Source organism: Bubalus bubalis, chromosome 5 (genome assembly GCF_019923935.1).
Source record: "Bubalus bubalis isolate 160015118507 breed Murrah chromosome 5, NDDB_SH_1, whole genome shotgun sequence".
In the NCBI taxonomy this organism is placed as follows: Eukaryota; Metazoa; Chordata; class Mammalia; order Artiodactyla; family Bovidae; genus Bubalus; species Bubalus bubalis.
This window is the reverse complement of record NC_059161.1, coordinates 34,989,477-35,002,233: the sequence shown is the minus strand read 5'-3', so window position 1 is coordinate 35,002,233 and position 12,757 is coordinate 34,989,477. Positions and strand designations below refer to the sequence as shown.

The 12,757-nt window shown below is 43.4% G+C and overlaps 1 protein-coding gene across 3 annotated transcripts in view; it reads right to left on the bottom strand.

Moving 5' to 3' along the window:
* The window catches only part of CAMTA1 (calmodulin binding transcription activator 1), a 987,191-nt gene that overhangs the window by 421,351 nt on the left and 553,083 nt on the right, over positions 1-12,757 (bottom strand). The window lies entirely within an intron of this gene.

Here is a 12,757-nt window from a genome sequence, read left to right as displayed (position 1 = left end):
GATCCCAGAAGGAAGGTCTGAGACATGAGAATAAGTGGTGAGAAAGGAAGTGGTAAAACTGAGGTTCCTTATCCCATATACAAGCTCTGCTCCTCCTCACTGGATCAAGGACATGCCTTTGAAGTTCTCCCCTTCATCTCCTATATTATCAATATTTTAGTCTCTACCAGATCATTTCCACGTGTATCCAAACATGCCATTCTTTCTTCCATTAAAAAAAAATATTGTCCCTATGTCTCTGACAGCTACCATCTCATGCTTTTGCTTTCCTCTGTAGTTATCCCTAAAAACACCACCTTCACTTACTGCCTCCAAGTTCTCTTCTCCTGGCCTCTCTTTAAAAAAGTGAAAGTGTTAGTCACTCAGTTCAGTTCAGTTCAGTTGCTCAGTCGTGTCCGACTCTTTGCGACCCCATGAACTGAAGCATGCCAGGCCTCCCTGTCCATCACCAACTCCCAGAGTTCACTCAAGCTCACATGCATCGAGTCGGTGATGCTATCCAGCCATCTCATCCTCTGTCGTCCCCTTCTCCTCCTGCCCCCAATCCCTCCCAGAATCAGAGTCTTTTCCAATGAGTCAATTCTTCACATGAGGTGGCCAAAGTACTGGAGTTTCAGCTTTAGCATCATTCCTTCCAAAGAACACCCAGGACTGATCTCCGTTAGAATGCACTGGTTGGATCTCCTTGCAGTCCAAGGGACTCTCAAGAGTCTTCTCCAACACCACAGTTCAAAAGCATCAATTCTTTGGCGCTCAGCTTTCTTCACAGTCCAACTCTCACATCCATACATGACCACTGGAAAAACCATAGCCTTGACTAGACAGACCTTTGTTGGCAAAGTAATGTCTCTGCTTTTCAATATGTTATCTAGGTTGGCCATAACTTTCCTTCCAAGGGGTAAGCATCTTTTAATTTCATGGCTGCAATCACCATCTGCAGTGATTTTGGAGCCCAAAAAAATAAAGTCTGACACTGTTTCCACTGTTTCCCCATCTATTTCCCATGAAGTGATGGGACCGGATGCCATGATCTTCGTTTTCTGAATGTTGAGCTTTAAGCCAACTTTTTCACTCTCCTCTTTCACTTTCATCAAGAGGCTTTTTAGTTCCTCTTCACTTTCTGCCATAAGGGTGGTGTCATCTGCATATCTGAGGTTATTGATATTTCTCCCAGCAGTCTTGATTCCAGCTTGTGCTTCTTCCAGCCCAGCATTTCTCATGATGTACTCTGCATATACGTTAAATAAGCAGGGTGACAATATACAGTCTCGATGTACTCTTTTTCCTATTTGGAACCAGTCTGTTGTTCCATGTCCAGTTCTAACTGTTGCTTCCTGACCTGCATACAGGTTTCCCAAGAGGCAGGTCAGGTGGTCTGGTATTCCTAGTCACTCAGCCGTGTCCAACTCTGCGATCCCATGGACTGTAGCCTACCAGCCTCCTCTGTCCATGGGATTCTCCAGGCCAGAATACTGGAGTGGGTAGCCATTTCCTTCTCCAGGGGATCTTCCAAACCCAGGGATCAAACCTGGGTCTCCTGCATTGCAGGCAGATCCTTTACTGTCTAAGCCATCAGGTAAACCAACGCCAAAAAGACCTTCACCATCAATATTCTACCAAGGTCATTCTTGACTGTGACCTCCTCTGGGCTGAGTCCAATGGTCAGGGCTTGGTTCTTCTGGAGTGTGACCTGGAGATGTCATTTCACCCCTTCCTCCTTGATATTTTTAATTGATTTGCCATCGTAACACTGCCCTTCTCATGATCCTTTCCCACCCCATGGTCACATCTTCTCCACCTGCTCTCCTACGTCTCATCTTTCCCTGATGAACCTCAGGCCTGATTCTGGTGTTTTTCTTCCTCACTCTCTCCCTCATTGTGTTAATTTCCCAGGTTGGTTTCAAGGTTCTGGAAACTACAAGTCTGAAGTGAACGTGTTGGCAGGGCCACGCTCTCTCTAAAGACTTAAGGGAGAACGCTTCCTTGTTGCTTCCCAGATTCTGGTGTTTGTTGGCAATTCTTGATTTTCTTTGGCTTGAAACTGTATCATTCCAATCTCTGTCTCCATCATTTCATGCCTTCTTCCACTATGTGTCGGTATCTAATTTTCCCTTTCTTGACAGGTACAACAATATTGGCTTTACACCCCTCCACAATTCAATATGACTTCATTTTAACTTGATTACATCTGCAAAGGTCCTATTTCCAAATAAGGTCACATTCACAGGTGTCAAGGTTGGGACTTGAATATATCCAATCTCATGACAAGAAATACCACCCCTGTGCTAATACATACACATTCTTATTTCTAGCATGTACTTTCCTTGAAACCTTCCCAAAGGTAGCTCTCTATGAGCTAACGGAGCTAAAGCTTTTGAACTTCTCTTGTATATGATTTTTAGGTAATTTTCATCTTCTTCCTTAAAGAAGGCTCTTTTAAATGTATAAGTGTCAAACCCATGAAACCTGGCTCTATCTCTGAAACTCCAAACTTGTGTATCCTACTGCCTTTCTGAGCACTGAGACACTTAAAATTCAGCATGCCTGAGGCAGAATTCCTACTCTTCCTCCATCCCCAAACCTGCTCTTCCTACAGCTTCCCCACCTTGGTTGATGGCCGCTCCATTCTTCCAGCTGCTCAGCACAAGAACACTCAGAAACATGCTCAATTCTACCCCACACCTGATACTTGAGGAAATCTATTTGTGCCACCTTCAGATTACACTCAGTATTGAACCCTTTATCATCATTTCCCTGGCTACACCCTAACCCAAGTCACTATTATATCTTGCCTCAATTACTACATTAGTCTCCTAACTAGTCCCCTCTTGCAATGGGATGAAGGTTTATTCCCTCACCCCCTTCACATGTTGAAATCTTAAGTCCCTAGTTGATGGTGTTAGGAGTTAGTGCCTTCGGGCAATGAGTAGGTCATGAGGGTGGAGCCCTTGTGAATGGGATTAGTGTCCTTATAAAAGGAATCTCAGAGAGCTCTCTCACTCTATTTCTACTTTATTATGATACAACAAGAAGTCGTCAGTCTGCACCTGCAAGAGATTCTCACCAGAATCCAACCAGGATGATATCCTGCTCTTGAACTTCTAGCCTCCAGAACTACAAGATATAAATGTCTGTTGTTTAAAATCCACCCAGGCTATGGTGTTTTATTATAGCAGCTGAAATCAAGACACCTTATTGATCCTTCTTTCTCCTCCTGCAGTCTTTCTCAACATAGTGGTGGAAATCAAGTATAAAGCAGATCCTACTGCTATTATACTCGAAGCCCTCAAGCAGCTCTCCATCGTGCTCAGATGTGAAGGAGACAAAGCCCTTACAGTACACAGCCTACAGGCTTTCTGGGGCCTGGCCCTCTGCCTCTTCTCTGCTCTCATGACCTCACTCACTCTGCCCCAGTCATGCTGGCTTCCTTGCCACTTTGAACATGCCAAGCATGTGTGTGCATACAGGCTAAATCCCTTCAGTCATATCTGACTCTTTGTAACCCTATGGACTGCAGCCTGCCAGGCTCCTCTGTCCATGGGATTCTCTAGGCAAGAATACTAGAGTAAGTTGCCATACCCTCTTCCCAGGGATCTTCCTGACTCAGGGATTGAACCCATGTCTCCTGCATTGCAGGCAGATTCTTTACTGCTGAGCCACCAGGGAAGCCCCATGCCAAGCACGTTCCCACCTTAAGACACTGCACAGCTGTCCCTCCCCATCCATGTCCCTCCGCCAGATGGACGCAGCTCCCTCCACACTCCCTCCAGCCCCAGACCTCAACCCCTCACTGAGGCCAGCCTTGATCGCCCACAGAAAGCTGCATTCCTAGCCTCCCTTACCCGGTTCTATCATTTTCTCATACTAGTTACCTCTTTCTAACATCTTACAACATTTACTTATGAAGTATGTTTATTGCTTAGACTCTGTCACCCCTCCAGCTAGACTATAATGTCCATGAAGGTGGAGACCTTTGTCTATCCCACTCATTATGTGTCCCAAGTTCCTAGTACAGTGTCTGACACATCTTGTTCAATAAATATCTGTAGAAATACTAACTGTGAAAATGATGATGACAATAATTTCTATTTTGTGGGATATTAAAAATAAAGACACAATCAGCATTTTGATAGATGCTGAACAAATGTGTTGGATGAGGAGGGCCTTGTGAGAGTTGGTCATGGTCAAGTTCCTTGTGTTGTTTCTTGTATTGTTTGAGGGATGGTCAAACTAGTGATTAACTTTAGATTCTGCTAAGTTAGATATCTATGTCTAAATTTCTAAGGTAACCATTTAATAAAAAGAAATAAAGGATACTACTTCCAAACCATAGACATTTTTTAAATGAAAAAGTGAAAAACACATAGTTCAATCAACGGAAAATATGGCAAGAAAAGAGGGGGGAAAAAAGAATCACCCACAAAAACCCAGAATAAATGGAAAGTACTAGATGGGCAACAGAGGATGAGATGGCTAGATAGCATCACTGACTCAATGGACATGAGTTTGAGCAAAATCTGGGAGATAGTGAAGGACAGGGAAGCCTGGCATGCTGCAATTCATGGGGTCGCAAAGAGTAGGACATGACTTAGTAACTGAATAACAACAACAGATGGCAAAAAGGAATTCAAACTGATCAATAATCACAGCCAATACAAACAGACTCAGCTCATAAGTTAAAAGGAGAGATTGTCAGCCTGGATCAAAGATAAAGTCTCGTTATATGCTATTTAATCCTTGCATACTAAAATGTAAGGAATAAAATGTTTAAGGTGAAGAGATGGAAAGAGATATACCAAGCAGAAAATAGATAAAATAGACTTTAAACCCAAAAACATTCCTAGAGGTAAAGAGGCTCACTACATAGCAATGAAATATTCAATTCAAGAGGAAGATTCTAGTCTTGAGAAGATGAACTTGGGGCAAAGATCTAAAGGAGGTACAGGAACAAACCTTGTGGCTATCTGGAGAAAGAGTCTTTCAGGATTTCAATTATGGAAGTCTTTACCCCCTCTTCCTCATGTCTTGCCTGGATTATTTATTTGGAAACCTTAAAATAATTCAGACAAGCCATAAGTCTTACAGAAGAAATAAAAGTGAAAATCAGAGAATATATAGAACTAAGTGACAGTTCAGGAAATGCTCTGGCGAAACTTGTGGGTGTGCCCAGAATATCACTTGAGGGGAAAAAAGTATGTTTTTTAAAATTGAAGAAGAGTGGAAAATAATGAGTTAAATAATAGAAAAAATATCTTAAAGTAAAAAGAAAGAGAAAAATGGAATCAACACAAAGAGTAGAAAGAAAGAAAAAGGAAGGAAGGGAAAAAAGAAAGAAAGAGGGTGGGAGGAATGAAGTAAGCAAAAGGAAACAGACTGGAGCTGAAATTTATGAAGTGGAAAACAAACATATAACAGAGAGGATCAATGAAGTTAGAAGTTGATTCTTTGAAAAATCTAATATTGACAAACCTCTGGCAATTTTTTATCAAGAGAAAGAGAGGGAAGCCACATTTAAATGATCTTAGGAACAAAACAGGCACAAAGTACAGATGAAACAAGGATTAAAGAGATAGGAGACTGTTATAAAGGCTTTTATGCCATCTAGTTTGAAAATGCAGGAGAAACAGAAGAATCACTAGAAAAATGCAAATAACAGAGTGTGACTCAAAAAGAAACAGAAAGGGGCTCCACCATTTGCATCTCTGAGCAGTGTCAGAGTGGTATGGTTGTGGTGATGGGACCACAAGCCTGTTCCCTCTGATGCTCTGCAGCTGGGACAGGCAAACAAATGCCTGCAGGTAGTCACCTGTGTTTGTAAGTAAAGTTTTATTGACACATAGTCACCAAAGCATGCCTGCAATACCAGGGCCAGGCACCAAGCTGGAGAAATTGGAAACCCCTGACATGTGGAATGGAGGCATCTGGGTAGATGCCTCCAAAGATTCTCCAAAACAACCTGAAATCTCCCAAACCTGCAGAATGGTCCCCTCCTCCCTAGGAAAAGCTGGCACCCACCTCCACCTCCCATCCTAGGAAATAATGCAGAGGCCTCAATGCAAGAAATGTTCCCACATTCCCTACTAAATATTGGGCAGAAAACTTGGGTTACATAACAGTATAACTCAGAAGGCATGTGCTGGCCTGATAGGAAAGGAGAGATGGCACCCCAAAGGAGCTGCAAGTCCCAGCCAACAAGCTCTTGCAGGAAGGAGGAAAGGCTTGGGGGATGGATTCTGAGGGTGCTTGGTGAAGAGGGCCTGGCCATAAGTGGAACAGTGAAGAACACATCACAGAGATGAGGGGCTGTCTAACAAAGATCTGAGGAGATGTTTTAAACTCTCTACTGGGATGGCTCCTAAAAATATGCAAAGAGAGAAGTTTAAATGCCAGGATTGCCCTGACCAATGGCAGAGGAAGAGATGAAAGGGCCAAGAGAAGCAGGTATGTTAGAATGGACATGAGGTTCAAAGTGATTTGAGTGTCACTTTCATCCCCCTGTTAGAGTAGAATCTGGGTAATAAATGGAATCCTGCCCAAAATCCACTTACGGTGGGTCTGCTGGGTCTGTGGATCCACTGGATGATCGTTTTCTCCATCCTCAAATGTATAATTAGGATTAATCTACTTGGCAGTTGGCACAGCCCCACATTGGGTCCTTGGTCTCTGAGGTACAAAAAGGGGTAACCAAATGGAAATCTCTGAAATTACTCCCCTCCTCACGCTCGCTAAGGTGGAGAGCAAAGAACAATATTGCATCCCAGGGGAATGGCAGAGGTAACTGTGATCTTTAAAGATCTAAAGGAAGCAAGGGTGGTAGTCCCCATTACGTCATCACTTAATTCACCAGTGTAAGTCCTACAGAAAACAGATGGATCCTCAAGGATGAATGTTGACTACCGCAAACTCAGTTGAGTGGCAACCCCATCAATCCACAGCCACTGTGCCAGATGTTTTTCCTAGATGTCCTTTCCAGATTTTAATACAGCCTCAGATATATGTCACAGGCTGCTTGATCTGATGGCTGTGCTCTATTCTATCTCAACTCAAAAAGATCAGAAAAAGTTTTCATCCACATAGAACTGACAGCAATATTCATTTACAAAAATAAAAACCTGAGCAAACTGGGAATAGAAGATAATTCCCTTAATCTGATAAAAAAAAAAAGGGCATATCAAAACTTTAAAGCAAATACTACAACTAAAGATGACTTACTGGAAGTTTTCCTTCTGATGTTATGAAAAAGACATAGATGTCTACAACCACCATTTCTATTTGATATTGTAATGGAGGTCTTAGCCAGTGTAATAAGAGAATAAAAAGAAATCAAAGGTATAAAGATCATAAAGGAGGAAATAAAACATTCATTATTTGCAGATGATATTATTATATAGAAATACAAAATATTTAGATTAGAATATAAGAATTTACCAAGGATACTGGATACAAAGTCAAAATACAAACATGAATTGACTGTTTCTATATTGAAAGTGAAAGTGTTAGCCACTCAGTCATGTCCAACTCTCTGTGACCCAAGGGACTATAGCCTGCCAGGCTCCTCTGTCCATGGGATTCTCCAGACAAGAATACTGGACCAGTTGCCATTCCCTTCTCCAGGAGATCTTCCCAACCCAGGGATCAAACCCAGGTCTCCTGCATTGCAGGAAGATTCTTTACCATCTGAGCCACCAGGAAAGCCCCTTCTCTATATTAGCAACCATAAAATACAAAAGATAAATTGTGCAAGATAAGATTTAGTGTAGAATCAGAAAAACTGACTCTCTGAGAAGTAAACTAATAAAAGATGTACAAACTTTACACTGTGTTTTAAGATCATTTAGGGCAAGACCTTATTTTACTTACTGATGAATTTCCCCAGCACTTGGAACATGCACCTGGAACATAATGGGTACTTAATAATTATTTGCTGAATGAATAAATGAATGAATGAATGTATGTGTATTCCCATCATATTTTCCCTCTTTACTACCCAACACTCACTCTTCTTTCAGGCCTCCATGTAAATGTCACTTCCTCAGGTAAATTTTCTATCATCACTGTACAACATTAGGTCTTCATGTTTTCATAACCTCTTTTTTGAAGTGCACACCACAATTACACTTAAGTAATTAATTGTGTAACTGTCCAATGTCTACCTTCCCCACTAAAAGGCAAATTCCATGAGGACAGAAAATTTACTTGGTATAAGAAGCCAACCCCAGATTTCTTTAACTAATTTAATGAATCGACATTCCCTGCAATGCAATAAGGTCTTTGAGGCTCTTCAAGTGTTCATTTCTATCCATCCAGCACATATGGCTCCATGCTGCCTTCATCTTTTTCTAGTTTTCCCTACCACCCACTTCTTCACCAATCCCTATTCATCCATCCATCCATGCATTCATTCAAGGAATACATTCTGAGACACCTGTGCCTGCTGGGACCTAGGGATACAGCAGGAAATAAGACACACTGCACCCAAGGGCTGGCTTCCACTGGTGGTCAGTGGGCCCACTGAATGACAATAAAAACGATCTGGGCTGCAGAAGAGAAGGGTTCTCCTTTTTTACAACATTTTATGTAATTCCCCCAAAATAGCTCAAGAAAAACATTCCTCTGCTCCTATTTGTCACATCCAATAATCCTCTCCCATGGAATTCCAATTTGGTGGCTCCCTCGGCTGAGTAGTCATCGAAGAAACCCCATTAATACAGTCAGAGCTTGTAGGAGCTGTGATTCATTTAATACCAAAATGGAGGAGAAAAATCAATAATACTTATCTCTGGTCACACTACATTTTTCTTTAACCAAGGTAAGTGTCTCTCATAAATATTCTCCCAAAATGGAAGTGAAACTCACTGCCCTTCCCCCTCCATTAACTTTGCCCAATGTTGTGTTTTATTCAGTATATATATACAAACGACCCTGAGGAGAGGCTCCAAGCCCAGTTGCACTGACCAAGTTCTCATCCTCCGGTGAAGCCTGGACTGACCCACTCAACAGGGAGAAGACAGGAAGCCACGTGTGCCACTGGTACAGAACTACATTCCCTGCGTCAATGCAGTGCAATTTCTGCCTTGCTGGGAGGGACACAGCCTACTCTTAGAGCAGAAGTAAACTCTGAGCAGGAATGGCAGCACCTAGCACTGCCTGGGAACATGGGGGCTCTGACATCAACTTTGCAGTAGATCCTTTTTAAATAAATATTCATTTATTTATTCTTGGCTGTGCTCAGTCTTCATTGCTGCATGTGGTCTTTCTCTAGTTGTGCCAAGCAGGGGCAACTCTCTAGTTTGGTGCATGGGCTTCTCACTGCAGTGGTTTCTCTTGTTGAGAAGCACAGGCTCTAAAGCACAGGCTCAGTGATAGCAGTGCCCGGGCTAGTTGCCCCACAGCATATTGAATCTTCCTGGACCAGGGATTGAACCAGTGTCCCTTGCATTGCAAGGCAAATTCTTAACCACTAGACCACAGGGAAGCCCTGTAGTAGAGCTTTATCTTCTTCCTTTCAGACATGCCAGCTCCACACACTTCTCCACCCTATGGACTTCTTCCCACCCACAATAGGCTCACTAGCCAGCAGGGCCTTTGTTAGGAACGGCCTCTATGAGCAAAGCACTGGCCTCTCCCTGGGGCTTTAAAAGGGTCAAGAAATGTGCCCAAAACAAGCAGGGATAGAAACAACCCCATGATACTTAAGTTCTGGTCACACTGTGTTCTTTTATAAGTGAAATCAGTAGCTCTCATAAATACCCACAAAAGGGTCATGAAACCCTCTGCTTCGGTCTCCCTGTTCAGTTGCTCAATGTTGTGCTCTATTCAGGGCACACTGGTGGACCACCCAGGTGAGGGACCCAGCCAATTTGCCACTAGCCAAGAGCATGGGCTTAGATAAGACATCTGTCCTATGAATGTCATTCACCTCAGTGCCTTCCAGACCTTTGCCATCTCCTCCACCTCCTGTGTTTGAAAGCCTCCAAGCATAATGAAGACACATCAGCAAAAAGTTGTTTCCAGCTCATTTTAAAATCCCTCTGATTGGGCAGTCTGCTAGCTAGCAATGTGAGTGAACCTGTAACTGTTTTTACTCTAACAGCTTAGGTGTATTCACTCATTTCAGCTTCCCTGATGGCTCAGCAGGTAAAGAATCTGCCTACAATGCAGAGGACACAGGAGACTTGGGTTTAGTCCCTGGGTTGGGAAGATTTCCTAGAGAAGGAAATAGCAACCACTCTGACAAAGATCCGTATAGACTCAGCTATGGTTTTTCCAGTAGTCATGTACAGATGTGAGAGCTGGACCATAAACAAGTCTGAGCATCGAAGAACTGATGCTTTTGAACTGTGGTGTTGAAGAAGACTCTTGAGAGTCCCTTGGACAGCAAGGAGATCAAACCAGTCAATCCTAAAGGAAATCAACCCAGAATATGCCTTGGAAGGAGTGATGCTGAAGCTGAGGCTCCAATACTTTGGCCACCTGATGCAAAGAGCTGACTCATTGGAAAAGACCCTGATGCTGGGAAAGATTGAGAGCTAGAGGAGAAGGGGGCGACAGAGGATGAGATGGTTGGATGGCATCACTGACTCAATGGACACTGAGTTTGAGTAAACTCCAGGAGATAATGAAGGACAGGGGAGCCTGATATGCTACAGTTCGTGGGGTTGCAGAGTTGGACACGACTTAGCAACTGAACAACAAATTCATTCATCTAACCCCTAATGATACTGTCATTCCATTTTGCAGATGAATATAGGCTGCTATGGGAGAAGGAAATGGCAACCCACTCCAGTGTTCTTGCCTAGAGAATCCCAGGGACAGAGGAGCCTGGTGGGCTGCCGTCTATGGGGTCACACAGAATCGGACACGACTGAAGCGACTTAGCAACAGCAGCAGCATAGGCTGCTACAGAGAGGTTAAGTAAGTTCCTCAAAGTCACACAGACAAGTCTGAGGTTATTCATTCTTTCAACACGTACAGTCAACAGCTGCCCTCAGCATCTCTGAGGTTCTAGGCCCCAGGCTACGAGCTGGGGAGAGCACAGTGAGCAGCCATCTTGAGGTCACCATTATGGGCCAAACACATCCTCAGAACCCACCCACCTTGGCCCCCTTTCTCCTCTTGCAGGCTTGTTATCCTTTCTCAGTCACAAGCCTTTCTTACCTGGGCTCCCAGGCAAAAGGGCCCTTCCCTTTCCATGGGATCAGTCCCCAGAAAGGAGAAGAGGAAGTATGCATGATCAGTTCCAGGAACAGAGTCACGTCCTGTTCGCCACATTTCTGAACCCCAGTGACAGCACAGAATCTGTCAGGGTCAGGGCCCTGCACAGCAGGCAATGAGCAGATGATACTCTTTCACACATGGCTGCTCCCTCAGTTATTTGAAGGTAACCCTTACTATACCCAGAGTCTCATGTGAGAAGCCACCTTCTCTGAGAATTTTCCTGATTCCCTCAGGAGGCCTGAGAACAACTTTCCCCCAACTCTCCTGGAACACAGGCCCTTCCTCACACAGTTATCTTGTTACAAGTTTGTCAGTTATGTGCCCAGTTGTGAGCTCCTTAAGAACAAGGGGCCATGCCTTTTAGTTCTACACCCACCAGCCTAGCAGAATGCCTGAAATATAAAGGTCTGTGACTGAATGAATGAACAAAACTGTTGCCAGTATTTAGAAGTAATAGTAAAGCCATTTCATAAGGGTTCTACAAAAGGTGCAAGTAATAATAACCAAAGTAACAATAATAGGTACCAGTTATTGAGTACATTCCGTGTATTAGACCTTACACTAAATACTTAACAGGTATTATCTCATTTAATCGTTCACAGTCACACAAGAGTCCTGAGCTGACAGCAGAGATAAGGTGTCTGCAGCTCCAAGTCCTGCATGTCACCACATTGGGTGGCTCAGAATCCTGGGGTATGTAGGTAAATCCAACATGAACCTTGGCCTCCATGCTGCTCTGTAAGTCAACCACTGTTGATTGCTTTCAAAGAGAGGGAGCAATGACATTGAAACTTTGAGCATCTTCTTATTCACTCCTTGTACCTGATGACACCCATCACTGACCTGCAGGTCCAAAATCCCTCCAACACCCTCACCCTTGGCCTCTCTTTCTCAGAATCTAATCATTCCTCTTATAGATGTCTCAAGGTCATGTCTGACCTTCAGCAAGAGAGAATCTCAGGATGATTAAAACCTGGGTATGCTCTCTGGGACTTGGAAAGTTGCCTGGGGGTCAGATCTCAGAGGTACAACAAAATACCTTAGGTCTCAGGGGGTCTGACTGAAACTCAGCCTCATAGGCATAGAATTGGGGATGGGGTAGAATTAGTTATGTTCCAGAGGGAGAAATAAGTAACTGTCAGAAATGTGAAAGATTTGTCAATAGCACACTGCTGTTGTTTGTTCAGTCACTAAGTCAGGTCTGACTCTCTGTGACCCCAGGCTCCTCTGGGGTCTGCAGCAAGCCAGGCCTCTCTGTCCTTCACTATCTCCCTGAATCTGCTCAAATTCATGTCCATTGAGCCAGTGATATTAGCTAACCATCCCATCCTCTGCCACCCTCTTCTCTTTTTGCCTTCAGTCTTTCCCAGCATCAAGGTCTTTTCCAATGAGTTGGCCCTTCACAAGTATATCAGTTACCTGAATTGTGAAGCCTAAGTCAGGATTCTATTTGTTCTATGATCATTTAAAAGCACAACTCTCTCACTCTTCTCTTTGCACTTCACTTACAGCCTAATGATTCATTTTGTTAAGCATTATT